This window comes from Bos indicus, chromosome 14 (genome assembly GCF_029378745.1).
Source record: "Bos indicus isolate NIAB-ARS_2022 breed Sahiwal x Tharparkar chromosome 14, NIAB-ARS_B.indTharparkar_mat_pri_1.0, whole genome shotgun sequence".
In the NCBI taxonomy this organism is placed as follows: Eukaryota; Metazoa; Chordata; class Mammalia; order Artiodactyla; family Bovidae; genus Bos; species Bos indicus.
Genome location: NC_091773.1, coordinates 18,496 through 40,270, shown reverse-complemented (window position 1 = coordinate 40,270; position 21,775 = coordinate 18,496). Strand labels below are relative to the sequence as shown.

Genomic DNA, 21,775 nt, shown 5'->3' with positions numbered 1-21,775 from the left:
TAAATATATATGCACCCAACACGGGAGCACCACAGTACGTAAGACAAATGCTAACAAGTATGAAAGGAGAAATTAACAATAACACAATAATAGTGGGAGACTTTAATACCCCACTTACACCTATGGATAGATCAACTAAACAGAAAATTAACAAGGAAACACAAACTTTAAACGATACAATAGACCAGTTAGACCTAATTGATATCTATAGGTCATTTCATCCCAAAACAATGAATTTCACCTTTTTCTCAAGCGCACATGGAACCTTCTCCAGGATAGGTCACATCCTGGGCCATAAAGCTAGCCTTGGTAAATTCAAAAAAATAGAAATCATTCCAAGCATTTTTTCTGACCACAATGCAGTAAGATTAGATCTCAATTACAGGAGAAAAACTATTAAAAATGCCAACATATGGAGGCTGAACAACACGCTGCTGAATAACCAACAAATCACAGAAGAAATCAAAAAAGAAATCAAAATTTGCATAGAAACGAATGAAAATGAAAACACAACAACCCAAAACCTGTGGGACACGGTAAAAGCAGTCCTAAGGGGAAAGTTCATAGCAATACAGGCACACCTCAAGAAACAAGAAAAAAGTCAAATAAATAACCTAACTCTACACCTAAAGCAACTAGAAAAGGAAGAAATGAAGAACCCCAGGGTTAGTAGAAGGAAAGAAATCTTAAAAATTAGAGCAGAAATAAATGCAAAAGAAACAAAAGAGACCATAGCAAAAATCAACAAAACCAAAAGCTGGTTCTTTGAAAGGATAAATAAAATTGACAAACCATTAGCCAGACTCATCAAGAAACAAAGGGAGAAAAATCAAATCAACAAAATTAGAAACGAAAATGGAGAGATCACAACAGACAACACAGAAATACAAAGGATCATAAGAGACTACTATCAACAATTATATGCCAATAAAATGGACAACGTGGAAGAAATGGACAAATTCTTAGAAAAGTACAACTTTCCAAAACTGGACCAGGAAGAAATAGAAAATCTTAACAGACCCATCACAAGCATGGAAATTGAAACTGTAATCAAAAATCTTCCAGCAAACAAAAGCCCCGGTCCAGACGGCTTCACAGCTGAATTCTACCAAAAATTTAGAGAAGAGCTAACACCTATCCTGCTCAAACTCTTCCAGAAAATTGCAGAGGAAGGTAAACTTCCAAACTCATTCTATGAGGCCACCATCACCCTAATACCAAAACCTGACAAAGATCCCACAAAAAAAGAAAACTACAGGCCAATATCACTGATGAACATAGATGCAAAAATCCTTAACAAAATTCTAGCAATCAGAATCCAACAACACATTAAAAAGATCATACACCATGATCAAGTGGGCTTTATCCCAGGGATGCAAGGATTCTTCAATATCCGCAAATCAATCAATGTAATACACCACATTAACAAATTGAAAAATAAAAACCATATGATTATCTCAATAGATGCAGAGAAAGCCTTTGACAAAATTCAACATCCATTTATGATAAAAACTCTCCAGAAAGCAGGAATAGAAGGAACATACCTCAACATAATAAAAGCTATATATGACAAACCCACAGCAAACATTATCCTCAATGGTGAAAAGTTGAAAGCATTTCCTCTAAAGTCAGGAACAAGACAAGGGTGCCCACTTTCACCATTACTATTCAACATAGTTTTGGAAGTTTTGGCCACAGCAATCAGAGCAGAAAAAGAAATAAAAGGAATCCAAATTGGAAAAGAAGAAGTAAAACTCTCACTATTTGCAGATGACATGATCCTCTACATAGAAAACCCTAAAGAGTCCACCAGAAAATTACTAGAAATAATCAATGACTACAGTCAAGTTGCAGGATATAAAATCAACACACAGAAATCCCTTGCATTCCTATACACTAATAATGAGAAAACAGAAAGAGAAATTAAGGAAACAATTCCATTCACCATTGCAACGGAAAGAATAAAATACTTAGGAATATATCTACCTAAAGAAACTAAAGACCTATATATAGAAAACTATAAAACACTGGTGAAAGAAATCAAAGAGGACACTAATAGATGGAGAAATATACCATGTTCATGGATTGGAAGAATCAATATAGTGAAAATGAGTATACTACCCAAAGCAATTTATAGATTCAACGCAATCCCTATCAAGCTACCAACAGTATTCTTCACAGAGCTAGAACAAATAATTTCACAATTTGTATGGAAATACAAAAAACCTCGAATAGCCAAAGCGATCTTGAGAAAGAAGAATGGAACTGGAGGAATCAACCTACCTGAGTTCAGGCTCTACTACAAAGCCACAGTTATCAAGACAGTATGGTACTGGCACAAAGACAGAAATATTGATCAATGGAATAAAATAGAAAGCCCAGAGATAAATCCACGCACATATGGACACCTTATCTTCGACAAAGGAGGCAAGAATATACAATGGATTAAAGACAATCTCTTTAACAAGTGGTGCTGGGAAATCTGGTCAACCACTTGTAAAAGAATGAAACTGGACCACTTTCTAACACCATACACAAAAATAAACTCAAAATGGATTAAAGATCTAAACGTAAGACCAGAAACTATAAAACTCCTAGAGGAGAACATAGGCAAAACACTCTCCGACATACATCACAGCAGGATCCTCTATGACCCACCTCCCAGAATATTGGAAATAAAAGCAAAAATAAACAAATGGGACCTAATTAACCTTAAAAGCTTCTGCACATCAAAGGAAACTATTAGCAAGGTGAAAAGACAGCCTTCAGAATGGGAGAAAATAATAGCAAATGAAGCAACCGACAAACAACTAATCTCAAAAATATACAAGCAACTCCTACAGCTCAACTCCAGAAAAATAAACGACCCAATCAAAAAATGGGCCAAAGAACTAAATAGACATTTCTCCAAAAAAGACATACAGATGGCTAACAAACACATGAAAAGATGCTCAACATCACTCATTATCAGAGAAATGCAAATCAAAACCACTATGAGGTACCATTTCACACCAGTCAGAATGGCTGCGATCCAAAAGTCTACAAATAATAAATGCTGGAGAGGGTGTGGAGAAAAGGGAACCCTCTTACACTGTTGGTGGGAATGCAGACTGGTACAGCCACTATGGAGAACAGTGTGGAGATTCCTTAAAAAACTGGAAATAGAACTGCCTTATGATCCAGCAATCCCACTGCTGGGCATACACACTGAGGAAACCAGAAGGGAAAGAGACACGTGTACCCCAATGTTCATCGCAGCACTGTTTATAATAGCCAAGACATGGAAGCAACCTAGATGTCCATCAGCGGATGAATGGATAGGAAAGCTGTGGTACATATACACAATGGAGTATTACTCAGCCATTAAAAAGAATACATTTGAATCAGTTCTAATGAGGTGGATGAAACTGGAGCCTATTGTACAGAGTGAAGTAAGCCAGAAGGAAAAACATAAATACAGTATACTAACGCATATATATGGAATTTAGAAAGATGGTAACAATAACCTGGTGTACGAGACAGCTAAAGAGACACTGATGTATAGAACAGTCTTATGGACTCTGTGGGAGAGGGAGAGGGTGGGAAGATGTGGGAGAATGGCAATGAAACATATAAAATATCATGTAGGAAACGAGTTGCCAGTCCAGGTTCGATGCATGATGCTGGATGCTTGGGGCTGGTGCACTGGGACGGCCCAGAGGGATGGTATGGGGAGGGAGGAGGGAGGAGGGTTCGGGATGGGGAGCGCATGTATACCTGTGGAGGATTCATTTTGATATTTGGCAAAACTAATACAATTATGTAAAGTTTAAAAATAAAATAAAATTGGAAGAAAAAAAAAATAAAAGGCATTGGTGCCATTTAAAGTAGATATTAGGTTTCCATTTTCTCATCAATGATTCGTTTCATTGGTTTTGTCATTTCAGATCACTTTCTTGAACATCAGATCATGGAAGATAGAAATAATGTTACTGAATTTATCCTCTTAGAACTTTCTATGGACAAGAAAGTCCAGATCCTCTGCTTTTTATTTTTCTTATTCTGTTACCTGGCTATTTGGTTGGGGAATTTGATCATTGTGATTTCTATTACATGCAGTCAGCTAATCACCCAGCCCATGTACTTCTTCCTTAACTGCCTTGCACTCTCAGACCTCTTCTACACCTCCACTGTGACACCCAAACTCCTGACTGACTTACTGATGGAGAAAAAGGCCATTTCCTATAAAAACTGCATGACACAGCTTTTCACCACCCACTTCTTTGAGGGGGGATTGAGGTCTTCACCCTCACAGGGATGGCCTGTGACTGCTATGTGGCCGTCAGCAAACCTCTCCACGACGCCATCACCATGAACAGGCAAAAACGTCACTCAATTCTCATAGCGTCGTGTGCAGGGGGACTTCTTCATTCTCTTGGTCTCTTTCTTCTTGCGATTGTTTGACCTTTCTGTGGCCCCAGTGAAATAGATCACTATTTCCGTGATGCATATCTTTTGTTGAAACTAGCCTGCACTGATACTCACAAAATTGGCTTTTTTGTCATTGCCAGTTCTGGCTTGATGGGACTGGTGCTCTTTGTGGTTTTGATGGCCTCCTACACTTTGATTCTGTATAATGTGTGCACATATTCTGCAGAAAGCCACCATAAAGCACTTTCCACCTGTAGTTCCCACATCACAGTCCGTGATCCTCTTTTTCACACCTGTCATCTTTGTTTACATTAGACCTGCCACAACATTACCAGAAGATAAAGTGTTTACGCTCTTCTACACAATTATTGTCCCCATGCTCAACCCGCTTATCTACACACTTAGAAACATGGAGATGAAAAATTCCATAAGAAGAGTTTGGTGCAATAAAAGGTTCTGGGAAGGGAACTTAATGATCTGAAGGTCATTCGTCTGACGCCAGTGACTGTCTTCTCATCACTCCCTCTGTTGCTGATTCTCTCCTGCTAATGGGAAAATCAGTCAGAATGTGTAAAAGCCAAGCCTCCAACAACAGCTTGCCTTCGGTGGTTCCTTCTTTATTTTCCTCTCAATGTGTTTTCCTTGATTTCACTTTTCACTAATAATCCCCTTTGTTTAAAAAAAAAAAAAGAAAAGAAAAGAAAACTTTTTACAGAGTAAAAACACACTGAAAAATCTGGAGGGAGAGTGATCCTGCCTGTATTGAAGGCTAAACCTGGGGGAGACTTCGCTCTCAAAATAGTTGGCCTCAAGGTATAAAAGGAATAATATGTTAAAAGGTAAAAGACAGTTGAAGAATCCACCTGCTAATGCAGGAGACACAGGTTCAATCCTTGGGCCAGGAAGATCCTCTGGAGAAGGAAATGGCTACCCACTCCAGTGTTTTTGCCTGGGAAATCCCATGGAGAGAGGAATCTGGTGGGCTACAGCCCATGGGGATGCAAAACAGCTGGACATGATTCAGCGACTAAACAAAAACAAAAAGGCAGTTATAGGAAAATAAGAACAATCACATATTGCAAACTCCTTTCAGAACTATATACCTAGCCTCGTATCCTACAATTCTAGATTTCTTTTAATCAAATACCTAGAGATCTTTTTGTGTGTATTTGTGAACTGCGATTATTTTACTTAAGTGAAAAGAATATATAGATCTAAATACAACATAGTGTAAAGTCCAGCCTTATAGTCTACATGGCAAGTCTTACAGTCTGAAAAGCAAGTCACTGTGTGATCTGTTTGTGAAGTAACATTGTAAGTATTGGGGAAAATATATGTGTGTGTGTGTATATACACACACAAACTCTTGCTATTTTAACTGGGTTTCACATTAAGTATACATGATCAAGGAATATATAAACTACAACTGACTTTGCTACAAAAAAGAAGAAAATATAAATCCTTTAGTTCCTCAAAATAGATGATTTATTTCAAAGTAAAAGACTTTCACTTCGTTTCTAATTTCAAGTGTAGAATAATCCTAAAATAATATTTGACAAAATATAGATCAGACTCAGTGATGGGAATATATATATTCTGCTGCTGTGCTTAGGTGTTTCTGACTCTGTGGCCACATGGACTGTAGCCCACCAGGCTTCTCTGTCCATGGGGATTCTCCAGGCACAAATATCAGAGTGGGTTGCCATGTTCTCCTCCAGGGGATCTTCCCAAGCCAGGGACTGAACCCAGGTCTCCCATACTGCAGGCAGACTCTTTACCAACTGAGCCATCAGGGAAGCCCAAGTATACTGGAGTGGGTAGCCTATCTCTTCTCCAGGGGATTTTCCTGACCCAGGAATCAACCAGAGGTCTCCTGCATTGCAGATGGATTCTTTACCAGGTGAGCTACCAGGGAAGTCTAATGTGTATACATCCATACCTATAGGATTTTCATGATTTTCTAGTGCAAAGTATACATTTTGTTTGAAATACATTTTTAAGATTGCTGCATTTTCTTATGAAAATGTGCACAGTTTTGGATATAAAGTGTAACTATTGATAGTATAGATTTGTATTCTATATAATGAGTTAAACTATATTTAATACTATAGATTTATTTTAGGTAATAGGATATTTTCTAATGTTTCTCTCTCAAATAATGTAATATTTTTTAGAATTAATAGGAAAGATTATGAATTTTAAAGAATCATATTATTAATATGTCATAAAAATGTTGTTAACTGTTCTCCACACAAAGATAGGCCATATTAATATTTGGCTATATTATGTGTGTGTCTCCTTCAGAATTTTCCACAGTTTATTGTGATCCACACAGTCAAAGGCTATGGCATAGTCAAGAAAGCAGAAATAGAAGTTTTTCTGGAACTCTCTTGCTTTTTCGATGATCCAGCAGATGTTGGCAATTTGATTTCTGGTTCCTCTGCCTTTTCTAAAACCAGCTTGAACATCTGGAAGTTCATGGTGCACGTATTGCTGAAGCCTGGCTTGGATAATTTTGAGCATTACTTTACTAGCAACAAAGATCTGTCTAGTCAAAGCTATAGTTTTTCCAGCAGTCATGTATGGATGTGAGAGTTGGACTCTAAAGAAAGCTGAGGGCCGAAGAATTGATGCATTTGAACTGTGGTGTTGGAGAAGACTCTTGAATGTCCCTTGGACTACAAGGAGATCCAACCAGTCCATCCCAAAGGAGATCAGTCCTGGGTGTTCATTGGAAGGACTGATGTTGAAGCTAAAACTCCAACACTTTGGCCACCTGATGAGAAGAGCTGACGCATTTGAAAAGACCCTGATGCTTGGAAAGGTTGAGGGGAGGAGGAGAAGGGGACAACAGAGGATGAGATGGCTGGATGGCATCACTGACTCAATGGACATGGGTTTGGGTGGACTCCGGGAGTTGGTGATGGACAGGGAGGCCTGGTTTGCTGCAGTACATGGGGTCTCAAAGAGTCAGACACGACTGAGGGACTGAACTGAACTGAATATGTATGTGTCTTATTTTTGTACTTGCAAGATACTTTGCAAATATTATTTTCATATTTTGCTTCATATTTACATGTCAAAAAAGAATGGTGTTTCAGAATTGTAAATAATAATCTTAAGGAGGCAAAAGTTATCAAAGTAACTGAATGAATATGTAGTAAATAATGTAAATTAACCAAATCTTACTTATTTTCCCAATTGAATTATCTCCTCAAGTGGATCAGTTGTTTGGAGTTACATTTTCATAAAGATCATCCATTCATCTTCCCAGATAGTTGCGAATATCTGGTAATAACTGATATTTTTCAATATCCCCATCTCTGTGTTTGCTTATAGTGTTTAATAGCCTTCCATAGAGACCTCAGTTCTGCCTTCATGTGTAAATTAAGCATAAACCATAATCCATGACCTTCAGCCACGAACTACAGAGTTTAATACCAGATATTTTGGGTGAGGAATTTTTTAAAAAGATGCTTACAATATATGCCATTCTTATCTCTCTTGTTAATAAGTACAAGTACTAGGAAATAAAGAGGCCAGAATATATTGCTTCATTTCACAGAGACATCATTCATACAAATCTCTCTCTCTCGGAATGAGGCTTAAAATAAGACATTATTCTGCCTGCCTCATTCAGTCTGGATTCATGAACAGTTCAGGTTGTGGGGTGGTGGTTGCTTTTCGCTAGTAAATCACACTGTATGAGAAAACTCATATACTGATTTTAATTCCTATTGCGTGGGGATTTCTTATGTTATGTCGGTTCAGTTCAGTTCAGTCGCTCAGTCCTGTCCGACTCTTCGTGACCCCATGAATCGCAGCACGCCAGGCCTCCCTGTCCATCACCAACTCCTGGACTTCACTTAGACTCATGTCCATCGAGTCAGTCATGCCATCCAGCCATCTCATCCTCTGTCATCCCCTTCTCCTCTTGCCCCCAATCCCTCCCAGCATCGGAGTCTTTTCCAAAGAGTCAACTCTTTGCATGAGGTGGCCAAAGTACTGGAGTTTCAGCTTTAGCATCATTCCTTCCAAAGAAATCCCAGGGCTGATCTCCTTCAGAATGGACTGGTTGGATCTCCTTGCAGTCCAAGGGACTCTCAGGAGTCTTCTCCAACACCACAGTTCAAAAGCATCAATTCTTCGGTGCTCAGCCTTCTTCATGGTCCAACTCTCACATCCAAACATGACTACAGGAAAAACCATAGCCTTGACTAGACGGACCTTTGTTGGCAAAGTAATGTCTCTGCTTTTGAATATGCTATCTAGGTTGTTCATAACTTTTCTTCCAAGGAGTAAGCGTCTTTTAATTTCATGGCTGCAGTCACCATCTGCAGTGATTTTGGAGCCCCCCAAAATAAAGTCTGATACTGTTTCCACTATTTCCCCATCTATTTCCCATGAAGTGATGGGTGCAGATGCTGTGATCTTCGTTTTCTGCATGTCGAGCTTTAAGCCAACTTTTTCACTCTCCACTTTCACTTTCATCAAGAGGCTTTTTAGTTCCTCTTCACTTTCTGCCATAAGGGTGGTGTCATCTGCATTTCTGAGGTTACTGATATTATCCTGGCAATCTTGATTCCAGCTTGTGTTTCTTCCAGTCCAGCATTTCTCATGATGTACTCTGCATAGAAATTAAATAAGCACGGTGACAATATACAGCCTTGATGTACTCCTTTTCCTATTTGGAACCAGTCTGTTTTTCCATGTCCAGTTCTAACTGTTGCTTCCTGACCTGCATACAGATTTCTCAAGAGGCAGGTCAGGGGTTCTGGTATTCCCATCTCTTTCAGAATTTTATACAGTTTATTGTGATCCATGCAGTCAAAGGCTTTGGCATAGTCAATAAAGCAGAAATAGATGTTTTTCTGGAACTCTCTTGCTTTTTCCATGATCCAGCAGATGTTGGCAATTTGATCTCTGGTTCCTCTGCCTTTTCTAAAACCAGCTTGAACATCTGGAAGTTCACGGTTCGTGTATTGCTGAAGCCTGGCTTGGAGAATTTTGAGCATTACTTTACTAGCATGTGAGATGAGTGCAATTGTGCGGTAGTTTGAGCATTCTTTGGCATTGCTTTCTTTGGGATTGGAATGAAAACTGACCTTTTCCAGTCCTGTGGCCACTGCTGAGTTTTCCAAATTTGCTGGCATATTCAGTGCAGCACTTTCACAGCATCATCTTTCAGGAGTTGAAATAGCTCCTCTGGAGTTCCATCACCTCACTAGCTTTGATCATAGTGATGCTTTCTAAGGCCCACTTGACTTCACATTCCAGGATGTCTGGCTCGAGGTCAGTGATCACACCGTCGTGATTATCTGGGTCGTGAAGATCTTTTCTGTACAGTTCTTCTATGTATTCTTGCCACCTCTTCTTAATATCTGCTGCTTCTGTTAGGTCCATACCATTTCTGTCCTTTATCGAGCCCATCTTTGCATGAAATGTCCCCTTGGTATCTCTAATTTTCTTGAAGAGATCTCTAGTCTTTCCCATCCTGTTGTTTTCCTCTATTTCTTTGCATTGATCGCTGAGGAAGGCTTGCTTATCTCTCCTTGCTGTTCTTTGGAACTCTGCATTCAGATGCTTATATCTTTCCTTATCTCCTTTGCTTTTCACTTCTCTTCTTTTTACAGCTAAGTCATACAGTGACTCACTTAGTGGCTCAGTCACACACTTGAGAATGTAAGGAACAACACTTCTTGAAACAGGCAATATCGAAAACAATAGCAGTAATAGTAGAATCATAAGAAGTTAAGTCAAGAACTTCTATTAGGTGTAGCCCAGTGACATCTCCATGTCATCTGACTTAGTTTGCTAAATGACTATAGCTTGCTGTTGATATCCTGCTTGTAGATCCTGAGCATCTGATCTTTATTCAAAGACTGGTTATTGAGATAAGCTTTAGAAACAAACTCAGAATGTCCTTTTTAACAACTTAATTCAACCTCTTAGCAATGTAACATAACCACAAGGAACTATCTAAGGAGTGAGTCTTAGTAAATACAGACCTTAATTAAAAAAACTGGAACTTAATATTCAGTGAAACATAATAGATGCCATAGGCCTGACATCAGTTAGGTGGATTTTTCTTTTACAGCTCCCCAGTATATGTTGAGATTTCTGTATATGTCGGGAGACAGTCTTTTTATTTACCTGATAAGGCTGTTCAGAACCCAAGTGTCTCCAGTTTCTGGAGGGATGAGGCAGAAAGAAAAAAGGTATAATTTTACCCATAGGAGTAAATCACTAGATTGTTTTAAACGATCAGTAACTCGAGGAGAAGTGCTTCTTTATATCTGAAAACACAGAGTAAAAGTCAACAATATGTCAGACAAAAAGTCGTGAAAATTGTGGTCATATTTAGCGGTCTACTCCATCCCATGCAATTGATCCCTTTGTTCTGCTGTCCTTGCCCAATGACCAAGGACATCAGTGAAAGCAATAGTCTCGAAGAGACTCATGAAGTTTTTGTGAACGTCTGTATGACCTGTCCAGCAAAGTGGGTGCCCTGATCACTGGAGATTGTGGAAAGCACCTTTTAACCATTTTTTTCTATTCTGAGATATTAATCCTGAAGCCAGGAAAGGCATTATCAAATAAAAATGAGGTTTGTCAGGGAGCCAGGAAAAGCCAAGTGGCCATCTTGGACCTCTCATAGCCCCAACTCTTTGGTTTATGGCCATTTATAATCCATTTTAAATTCCCTGAAGACGTGTTAACTTTTGTAGAAGCAGAATGAGCTTTGTTCATATGTGCTGTAGTCTGTTCTCAAAAGCCACATTCCAAGAAAACTTTGTTCTTTTAATCAGTGAGAGAAAACCAAATTCCAGTTTGGTAACAGCTTATATTCACTGTGAAACAATAGTTATTCACTTAGTCATAGTAACAATAAGACTTCAAAGGCAGTTTAATGTCTTAACAAACTTGTAGCATGCACAAAACTCTTCTTCACTTGCAACACACCTGGTTACACTTTCTGTATTCATCACTTCATTTGTCCATTTAGAGGACAGCCACCTGTACGTTTAGACTTACTTTGCTTTCCCTTAATAGAATGGAATTCCATTCCTTATTACTTTTTATTAAAAACACACATCTTACTTTTCTTCAGAAACCATGACTTGTACTTTACATCATCATTCTGTAGATTGGTAAGGATAAATCACCCAAAGTTATATCATTTATAAAAGTATCTTCACAATGCCTCTGTTAATTAGATCAATAAACAAACATCAATATCATGTATCAGTTCAGTAATGATTATTTCCCAGATCACACAAGCCTCAAATTCATTTACTTTAATTTTCTTGAATTTAGAATTGTTTGATTTGTAAGCACTGACTTCTCTTTAGGCCAATTAATTAGAGCTCATTGAACCACTTAGCCTTTAGCAATTTTTTCCAAGGATGGAGACATACACCGAGACACACACATATCTGGACAGACAGAAACCTCACAGTTTTCCACCTGAAATTTAAAATGTCTCTTTGTCCCTTTTAATTTCTTGGCTTGAGTTCCAGCTCATGGCTGGAGTCCCAGATAGAGTGGGCTGTGTATCTCAAGGACATGATAAGAGTTAACTCAGGTTTTTCCCCAGGCATGTTTCTGTTTCTCAGGCAGGATCAGAGCTCCCCAAAAGAGTATTTTCACAAGTCAAACTTTTAGTAATTACATGTGCAAAAAGAACCAGTTTTGCAATTTCAAAAAGATTCCATTTTACCTAGTTTTCTCTGGAGTCTAAAGAATACACATGGCCATTCAGGGTTCAAAATGTCATTTCTCCTTCATGTAGTCATAGCTTCATAGCTAAACTTTAAACCAGAGAGTGCTCAGATGGGCTCTGATGACAGGGGTAGACTGATCGATAAGATGTCCCAGCAGGGATTCTCTCTCTGGGCAGGTGAGGTCTTCTCTTAAAGCAAAGAAACCCCATATATAAGGGATTTTTAGGCCTTGAGGATCAAAATTATCCCAGTTTTTCAAGATATTATTCAAGGGGGGTGGTTCTGGACTGTTAGGCCCCATCTGTAAGAGAGAAAAAAGCAGTGCCCAGTGCCATGGCTTTTTTCTACCAGAGGTGTCTGCCCCTGCTCTAGACGGGGTTGGAGACTGATTTTCCACCTAAGCTTCCTTCCCTGGCCAGAGCTAACCTGTCTCTTACAGGTGAAGGTGTCCTACTCCCAACCCCCCTCGTTCTACCACCCAGGCATGGTGGAGATGCACCAGGGTTAGACCTGATGGCATCCCAGATTGATGTCCAGGTCCTCACCATTAAAACCTTGGTTTGATTTCCCTTTTATTCCGGCACCACCTGGGGTGGAACAGAGTAGTTTTCCGGATGCTTGCCGAGCCAAGACCACTAGGGGAAGCACCCAACTTCTGTGTACCTGTGCACATTCCTCATAACAGTATAAGTGGCAAGTCATAAAGGGATGAACAGAAAACCCAAGACATCCTCCTGAGAGTGGCCACACGAGTCTATTTAATAACAAAGGAGGCGATGGAGGGCCCGCCTGCGAGGAAAAGCTAATCCTTCATATTCATGGAGTGCCAGCATCATCCTTTTTATTCCTGTCCAGCAGACTGTACAAAAAGAATACCTAAGGAGTTGAGACAAGAGCCACTGGAGGGCTTCGTCTGCTCTGCTAAGAGCTAGCGTTACTAAGGGAAGAAGCCCAATGCACTTTCAATCTGCCCAAATCTGGGGTGTCCCAATCTGTGTCCTCAGGAATCTCATGCTCACCAGCAATGCCTCAATCCATATAGTCCAGAGGCATAGCCATGACAAGAACTTGCCTGTGTGTCTGTGGGGTCAGGATGGTGATTTCCAGTCTGAGAGATGTCCCTGGAGCTAGAGCTCCAGCTAGCTCCCTAAAGTGCTCCTGTCTGCAGTGTCCTGTAAAACTTGGAGTGGGGGCCTTGCTAGAAAAGCACAATAACAGCATGGATTGCAAGTCCCTTGAAAGTCTACAATCCGGCACACAAGGTTAATAACTTTAATTCCCCAAGCAGATATGAAATGGTCAGAGGGACCAGGAAAAGCTGACTGGGGAAAAGAAATTCAGTCCACATGCTTCTGATTTAGTAAAGTAGCTACTGCTGCTGCTGCTGCTGCTAAGTTGCTTCAGTCGTGTCTGACTCTGTTGAGTCAGACCCCAGAGTTGGCAGCCCACCAGGCTCCCCCGCCCCTGGGGTTCTCCAAGCAAGAGTACTGTAGTGGATTGCCCTTTCCTTCTCCAATGCAGGAAAGTGAAAAGGGAAAGTGAAGTCACTCAGTCATGTCCAACTCTTAGCGACCCCATGCACTGCAGCCTACCAGGCTCCTCCGCCCATGGGATTTTCCAGGCAAGAGTACTGGAGTGGGGTGCCATTGCCTTCTCCGTAGTAAAGTAGAGACCACAGTAAAAGAGCAAAAGAATCTCAACTCTGAGTGTTCTTATCTTGTCTTGAAGATCTTGGACAAGCCCCCAAGATGATAACCTAGCAGTCAACGGTGACCGATGCCACTGGATTCATGGTGTCTAAGAAGAAGATATTACTCTGGGGCCAAAGACAGTCTCAGTCACTCAGAGCTTTGTGTATATTTTATTTAAAGTGAAGGTGACAGAAAAAGCTTCTGACACAGACATCAGAAGGGGCTCACTAATTTAAGTGGGGCCATATATACTTCTCAACTAGCCTCTGAGAATAGACAAAAAACATCTCAAGGATGTGAGCGTTTTGCCCAGACCCTTTCCTATAACATACCTCCAAAGCTCAAAAAGAGGAATGTCCTTGAACCTGAGATACTGCTCCCTACAATGCCTACTTGTCTTAGGCAAAAGAATGTGAAAAAGAAAGCAAGCTTGCCTCCTCCTTAAAGGGGCTTTAGGCTTGGACTCTTTATCAACCTGCTGGGACAGGTAAGTATACAGTTAAACTCAGAAAACTCTAATGTTGTAATGGTGGTGAGTAAAGCATTTGTATAACATACCACTGATAACTCATATAAGTATATCACTTATAAATTCAGTATGAAGGTCAAAAGATAAAATATCAAAATAATGATAACTACAAAATGAAATAATGGAACCATGTTTGAAGAATTAGATGACAGTATGATACGAAGTCAACAAACAGAGAGACGCAATGAAGAGCTACAAATTATTTTTTTTTAAGGAAACTAACATAAATTCTGGATTTGAAAACTAAAATAATTGAAATGAAAAATTGATAGGTTCAACAGCACATTTGAGATGCTAGCAGAAATAATCCATAAACTTGAAGATGAATTCATAGAAATCAATGTAAAAATAAAGAGAAAAAAATGTTGAGGGAAAATGATCTAAGGCATCCATTCATTACACCATCAAGTATGGAAGGAGAGAGACTCTCAGAAAGCAGGGAGAGAAAGGGGAGAGAGTAAAATCACTTGTAGACGGAATGGCTGACCGGCAGTTCAGAGCGAAACGGAGATGCAGCGCAGGGCTCTTAGGGCGCCCGGTGGCAGCAGCCTCTGTCTAAGGCGATAGCGCCCTGAACGCGCCCTATCTCATCTGATCTCGGAAGCTAAGCAGGGTCGGGCCTGGTTAGTACTTGGGTGGGAGACCGCCTGGGCATACCGGGTGCTGTAGGCTCTTTGCCTTCCCTCTCCTTTAGCCCCCGCCCCACGTCCCAACTCTTGGGCTCCCGCAGCCCCAGCCCCTCCTGGGGCTGGGTAGCCAGGGCACTGACTCCCGCTGCAGACCTGGGTTGCCTCCGCGCGGCCCGCGAGCCCCTCCGCATTTGGCTTCCAGGAAACCAGACGACCGTCCCGGGTCTCCGTCTGGGGCTCCTTGGCGTGCCTCAGGCAATCCCAGGGGGCTGCACCAGCTCCAGCCCCAGCCCCAGCCCCACCCCCACCCCACCCCACCGTCCCGCGGGTCTCTGTCTGGGGCTCCCTTGGCGTGCCTCAGGCAATCCCAGGGGGCTGCACCAGCTCCAGCCCCAGCCCCAGCCCCACCCCCACCCCACCCCACCCCCATCCTCGCCGGGCGAACGCCCGAGCTCGCGCGCACCCGCGCGCACACACAGATATATGTGCACAGACGGTGCATGTATCTTGTTCAGTTATAATTTTGGTGGATATATGCCTGGGAGTGGGACTGCTGAATATGGTACTTCTAGTTTTAGTTCCTTTAGGAACCTCCATACTCTTTTCCATAGTGGCTCTACCAACTCACATTCCTACTAACGGTGGAGGCGAGTTCCCTTTTCTCCACATCCTCTCCAGCATTTGTTATCTACAGACTTTTCCATGAGGACCATTCTGACTAATGTGAAGTGGAACCTCGTTGTAGTTTGGAGTTGAGTCTGTCCAATCATGAGTGATGTGGAGCAAGATGACCTTTTTAAAATGCAGATGCAATTCTATCACCTCCCTGCTCCAACTGCTCTTGTATTTTCCCATCATAGTGAAGATATGACCAAATCCCTTCATTGCTTGGTCCCCCCTTTCTTCTCTGATTTCTTTTCACTGGAATGCCCTCTGCACTCTTTTGGTTCCATCCCATAGGGCATTTTTCATTTCTTGAATGTACTAAGGTTCCCTTGTCATGTAGCCTTCCAAGATGCTATTTTACCTGCCTGAAATTCTTCCTGCATCTCAACCCTGGTTGACATTGGTTCAACCTATGGATCTCAACTCAATTATTAGTCTGAAAAGCCTTCTCTGACACCCAGTTTTTGGTGAGGGAAGAGGCCCCTATAGAAGTTCTCAAAGTATCTGCCTGTTATTTATCATTAGTCAGTGAAAGAAGGAACTGTGTTTCTTCTTCTCTCAGCATTCTATTTCCAGAAACATATTGCATGCCTACTAGCTCATAGTAGGTGCTCAATATTTATTCAGTGTGTGAAAGACAGAAAAGTTCTGCGAAGCCTCAGCTTTTCACTTGGCTCAGCACTTTGGATCTCTTTGTATCTTTGTCAATTCAGTTCTTTTCTTTCTTCTGTTGATGTGCACACTATATTCAAGGGACGATCTAAGGCATGAAGACATATCAATAAATATAGGTTCTTGCTTTCCAGGAACTCATACATCAGATTTCTATAATTCAGGGTTTTTTTTAATTAATGCTCTAGAACAATGTGAACTTTTAGTATTATCCATTTTCATTTCAAAGAAAGATCATTTTACTTACATAGCAAAGGTGGAGACCTTCCAACTTTCAGTCCAATACTTATAACTTTACCATTTCAGGCAAGTCTTTTGGTTCCTTCTGGAGGTGTGCAGCTCTTCCAGAAATGTGAAGATCTTCCATAGTCCTCATGGAGTGGATTCCAGCAATATGCATTGTTAACCAGCATCACTGGTGATTCTGTTGCTACAGACTCAATGCAGTGGGCAGGGCCTGGACTGCCCACTGGGTCTGATGTGGAATGGAAAGAAGGGCTTTCCCCCTCCACTGTTTCTAGCCCTGTGACTAGAAACGGTCCCCAAACAAAAATCAGACAAACAAGATTATCCCAGATCGTAGTCCATGAGATGAAGGAACTAAGCAGCTGGTTGAGATGGAGCCAAGGGGAAAGGTTGCTCTTTTTTTCTCCACCTCTACTCCTTTCTTCCTTGATGCCTTAGTGATTCATCGTGGAGATTTGAAATAAAGTTCACAAGAGTCATATTTGTTGAATAAAGATTTTGCATTGAACCAACTCTAAAAAATGAAGAAAGTTTCACCTGCCACATGTTTCTTTTAAAAAGTCAATTGCTTTTCAACTCTGGGGTTTCTCCATTGCCTTGTTCAAGTAGCCTTAATCATAAAAATAAAATAAAACTAAATAAAGATTCAAATATACCAACAAAGGAAAGCTTCCGTTTCTTAAATCATCTTTCCACTTAGTAGAACACTAGCTCTTTTCTTTGTATTTTGACTAGGCAATTAGTTGTATTGTGGCTCAGATGGGAAGGCATCCACCTGCAGGAGACTCAGGTTTGATCCCTGGGTCGGGAAGATCCCCTGGAGAAAGAAATGGCAAACCACTCCAGTATTCTTGACTGGGAAATGCCACGGACAGAGGAGCCTGACTGGCCACAGTCCATGGGTAGCATAAAAGTTGGGCACAACTGAGCAACTAAGAACAGAAGTATTTCCAAGGACCACATTCAAGAGATTTGGAACTCTTGCTTGACTTCCTCATGTTGACCATGTTGACTAGGCAGCAGATAGCAGCTGATTCTTCTGTACAATTAACAAAGAATGTGTCATTCTGTTCTATACTTTTCTGTACTGCAGGAAGAGACTGTACAGAGCAGATGTCTGGACTTGTACAGGACTTTTGGTCCTTTAGAGGATTACAGTTGCACCATCAATGCTTGCCAGGGGTGGCAGGAAGGCGGCCCTGAAAGTTTGAGTCCAGACATGTCCAGTGTTTTAGGATATATCAGATGAGTAAGAATGCATTTACCCTTCACTATGTCTCCATAGAAAGTTGCTTTGGGTTTGGAGGTACACACACACACACACACACACACCCTGCCGCCGAGACAGGTCAAGAGCTAGAAACCACAGGTAAGGGAGACGGAGAAAGAGGGAGAGAGAGACAGCAAGAGGACACGCAAGCTTCCCAACCCCCGGCCTCCACACCCTCCCCCCTCCACTCTGGGTATTCACTCGGCCCCAAGTCGACCCGACCTCACCCTCACCCACCGACACACTCACACACACTCTCACACACTCACCCTCTGGCCTGGGGATGGGGGCTGGGTCTCGCCTTAGGTAGCCAGGCCAAAGGGGACCTTTGAGACCTCGGCTTCAAGGAAGTCTTGGGGTCCCCACGGGTGACCGCCAGCCCCAGGGCACCGCGTCCAGCCGGGCCCGGCCCAAAGCCGACGCCCCCTCCCTTGGGGAAGCTGCTTCTTCCGCGTGACCTTCCTCTGAGGTGCGTCACGGGCTGTGCCAGTGTGTCTGTCTCAGATCCGATGCCATCCTCTCTCCCCTGTCTCCTGTTTGCTGTCTCTCTGTCACTCGCTCTGTGTCTCCCTCTGTCTCTGGCTCTGTGTGTGTGTGTGTGTGTGTGTGTGTGTGTGTGTGTGTGTGCGCGCACGCGCATGCGTCTGTCTGTCTGTCTATCTGTATCTCCCTCTCACAGTCCTGAAGTCTATCTCTGAACTTTCATCTCTTTCTGCCTCTGTCTCTCCTGACACCCGGCGGCCCGTCCGTTCCTCTGGCCCCGGCCTCTCACAGGTGCTATGGCTCTGGCTGATGAGGTTGCGACGGCGGGCTGTCAACTGTCTGTGTGTCTGTCCGTGTGCCTGCCTGTCGCTCGTCTGCTCTCGCAGGAAGGTTGTGTGCTTGTCCGGCGGCGTGGGGGAAAGGTGGGGGCCTCAGTAGGGCGAAGGGGCGGGGCTGAGGCGCTCGGGTGGACCGCGCCTCCGTGGCTCCCGGTGGGTTTGGGCACCGGGCAGGTGTCGGGCAGGATGGGCGCTCAGGGCCCTGGCTGGGTTGCGCCTAGGCCCACAGGAGGCTCAGAGGCCCGAGGGCCGCGGGGGTCGGGCGGCGGCAGGGCCAAAAGCCAGAAACCTCTGGGCCGCGTGGCCCTGGGCAGCGAACGGGATCGAGGGAGGCCCGGCTCGCCGAGCGGGGCCGGGCCTCGAGAGGCCCGGGATGGAGGGCGCCAAGACCTCCGCGCCCCTCAGCCCACCCCCCAGGCCCCGTGCGCACGCATGCCTGGCATGCCGCTGGGGGTCCCGGAAGCCCTCCGGGCTGCCGAACCTGGCCAGGCGTTTGCTGGCCGCGGGGTGGCAGTGTTCGGGGGCGTGGCGCCATTGGCCGGCGGAGTCTGGTCGCGGGTCGTTCGGCTCAAGTATAGCGCGCGCCCCCACGGTGAGGTGCGGCCTGCTGGTCCGACCGGCAGGTCAGAGCGAAAGGGAGGCACAGCGCAGGGCTTTTAGGGCGCCCGGCGGCAGCCGCCTCCTTCTACGGCCATATCACCCTGAACGCGCCTGATCTCCTCTGATCTCGAGGGCTCACATTTGATGGTGGTCTTGTCATCTCCTACCTCTTTCTCGTAAAGCTGGCAGCTGAGGGAATGAGGTAAGTGTAAAATTGAATAACAATAGACTGTGTGGAATCTGTGAATGTGGAGCTCTGTGAATCCGTAGGTCTAAGGAGAGACTGGCAGCTGCCGACGTGGAGTATCTGTCCCCATGACCACGTTTACGTCATCAAATGTGCCATTGACCGCCCTCCCCCCACCCCGGGTGGCAGGGACCCCCACGTGGCAGCCCCCAGGCTCGCTCTCTCTGGCTCATCCACCCTCTAGAAGTTTCCCCAGACCCTCAGTAGGAGTGGGCACTGCTGCGGGTGTGCGTTGTGTGTCCTCGTGCCCCATGTGACGTTGCACGACTAACCGCACTCTGTGTTTGCACCCTTCCTCCCGCGCTCATGGGACCAGGCAGCGTGGCGGGAATGCAGGGGCTGGATTCTGCTACAGTCAGGACTTGCTCCTGATGTGCTTTGGGGTGAGTACAGGCCGGCCTGGTCCTGCGGGGGCATGGAGCCCACGCCCCAGGGAGTGGAGGGTCAGTGGGTCTCTGGAGGTTAGCCTGGGAGAACCCTCACACCAGAGAACGTGACCTTGGCGCCCCACTGCCGCCGGAGTGGTCAGAGCATGGCCAAGGCCCCTCGCATAGGGACGCATGGGTATCCCTCCCACAGCGGCAGTGCTGCCAGCCATGCCCTGCGTGCATGTTCTCGGAGGGAACAGGGCCCAGAGCGTCAGGGTTCACGAGGCTGCCCTGCCCTGGGCCTCTCCGTACGGAGGCCAGCGTTTCACACGGAGGTGCACCGGCATCTGGGGCTCGGCTGCTGCTAAGGGGCCACCCTCCCTTGCAGGCGCTGCTCTGGGTAGGCCTCTGGTGGGTCTGGCCCTGGGGCCCAGCCCTGCTCGAGCAACTCTGAGGGCAGGAGGCTGTCTGCTCTGTCCTGTTCACATCTCAGCTAGAAAGCTGGATTGGGCTTTTGAGGTTTTTTTACCAGCAGCTTTTAGCTATATGTCAGAATAAAGTCAGCCACAGAGTTCTCTCCTTGATCTGCTTGGCCCTCCATGTTTCTCTGAATTCTCAAAGCAGCTGAAGCCCCAAATGGGGTGGGGGGGTGGGGGTGTCAGGAGGGGCAGGGGCTGGGGCACCAGCTGCCAACCCAGGACTGACTTTTCTGTGTGTGTTTCCAGTTTACCTGCACGAATTCTCCAGATGTTTATACAGCATCCAGTATACAACAAAGACTACATTTTGAACTCGATGGAATCTTTACTCTGTTAATACTTGTTACATGGACCCGAAGATATTACAGGGTTTTTAATTAGTGAAAAATTCATGAATACCATAGAGAAAATATTTTAGAATTTAATGTTTCTGATATTTATGGAAACTTATGACTTCATTTATATAATTCCTTCCTTTTTCTTGTATATTCAGGCTATGAATATCCTTTCAGATCAATTTCATGTTCTGATACCTGATTTCAGTCTTTCAAATGAATGTACTGTAGTGCTTGTCTGTATAAATCCTATGAACAAACACAGGGCTTTTGTAAATGATGCATTTATTGTAATTATTCTTGTTTAATTTTTCAATGTTAAGCCATGAGAGAAGGGGTTTTCCTGCGATTGTAAAATCATCATGACACGGTGTGCTTTATTATCCTTCCAGAATGTAACCAAGCTCTCCAACAATCACTCTGAAATAAGAAAACTTAATTTCAACCAATTGTTGTTGGATGTTAACGACTGGCCTAAACTGTACTTTTTCTAGCAAGAAATGCTTTTTGTCCACAGTGTGAAGTGATTTAAAAGTACTGGGTGTTAAATGTGAGCTTCTAATGAAATTTGGGCTGAAAGGATGCCTAGAAGAAGACTGAAAATCTCTCCTGTAACCCTGTCTCTGTGGACCTGGATCCCTCCTCTCTGGTGAGACTCTTTGGGGACCAATCTCGATGCCCTGCACCCGCTACAGAGCCATCGAGCTGGACAGTGAAGGTGCCACTTCCCAGACAGACAGGGTAGTGTAGCTCTGACAAAGGCCTTATTTTTATGGAAATCATCTTTTTACATGATTGTAAACATGTTTAAAGAAGGGACCTAGGCGTACATTTTTAGATTGTGATGACATAGCCATTCTGGATTGTATAAGTAGCAAATGTAATTTTTACTTTTTCAGCGGCACATTAAAAAAGCCAGCAAGAGATGCGTTCAGGTCACAGTGTGATATTTATTATGCAGCTGGTATCTTGGTAGACAGAGACAGCATGTTTCTTTACATGTGGGTTCTGCCTTTAATTTACTTGTACAATTCATTGTTATCATTCTATTTTCCTATTAATCTTTTGTGAACTTCCCGAATATGTGA

General features: G+C 43.5%; 1 long non-coding RNA gene and 2 pseudogenes across 1 annotated transcript; all 3 read left to right on the top strand.

The window, feature by feature from the left end:
- Nucleotides 1-3,853: 3,853 nt before the first annotated feature.
- LOC139186837 (olfactory receptor 4P4-like) lies at nucleotides 3,854-6,174 on the top strand (annotated as a pseudogene).
- Nucleotides 6,175-14,907: 8,733 nt separating this feature from the next.
- Nucleotides 14,908-15,026, top strand: LOC139187015 (5S ribosomal RNA; annotated as a pseudogene).
- Nucleotides 15,027-19,270: 4,244 nt separating this feature from the next.
- Nucleotides 19,271-21,686, top strand: LOC139186836 (uncharacterized). Its single transcript, XR_011570430.1, has 3 exons — nucleotides 19,271-19,460; nucleotides 19,822-19,888; nucleotides 20,599-21,686. It is a non-coding gene; the product is annotated as an uncharacterized lncRNA (long non-coding RNA).
- Nucleotides 21,687-21,775: the final 89 nt, after the last annotated feature.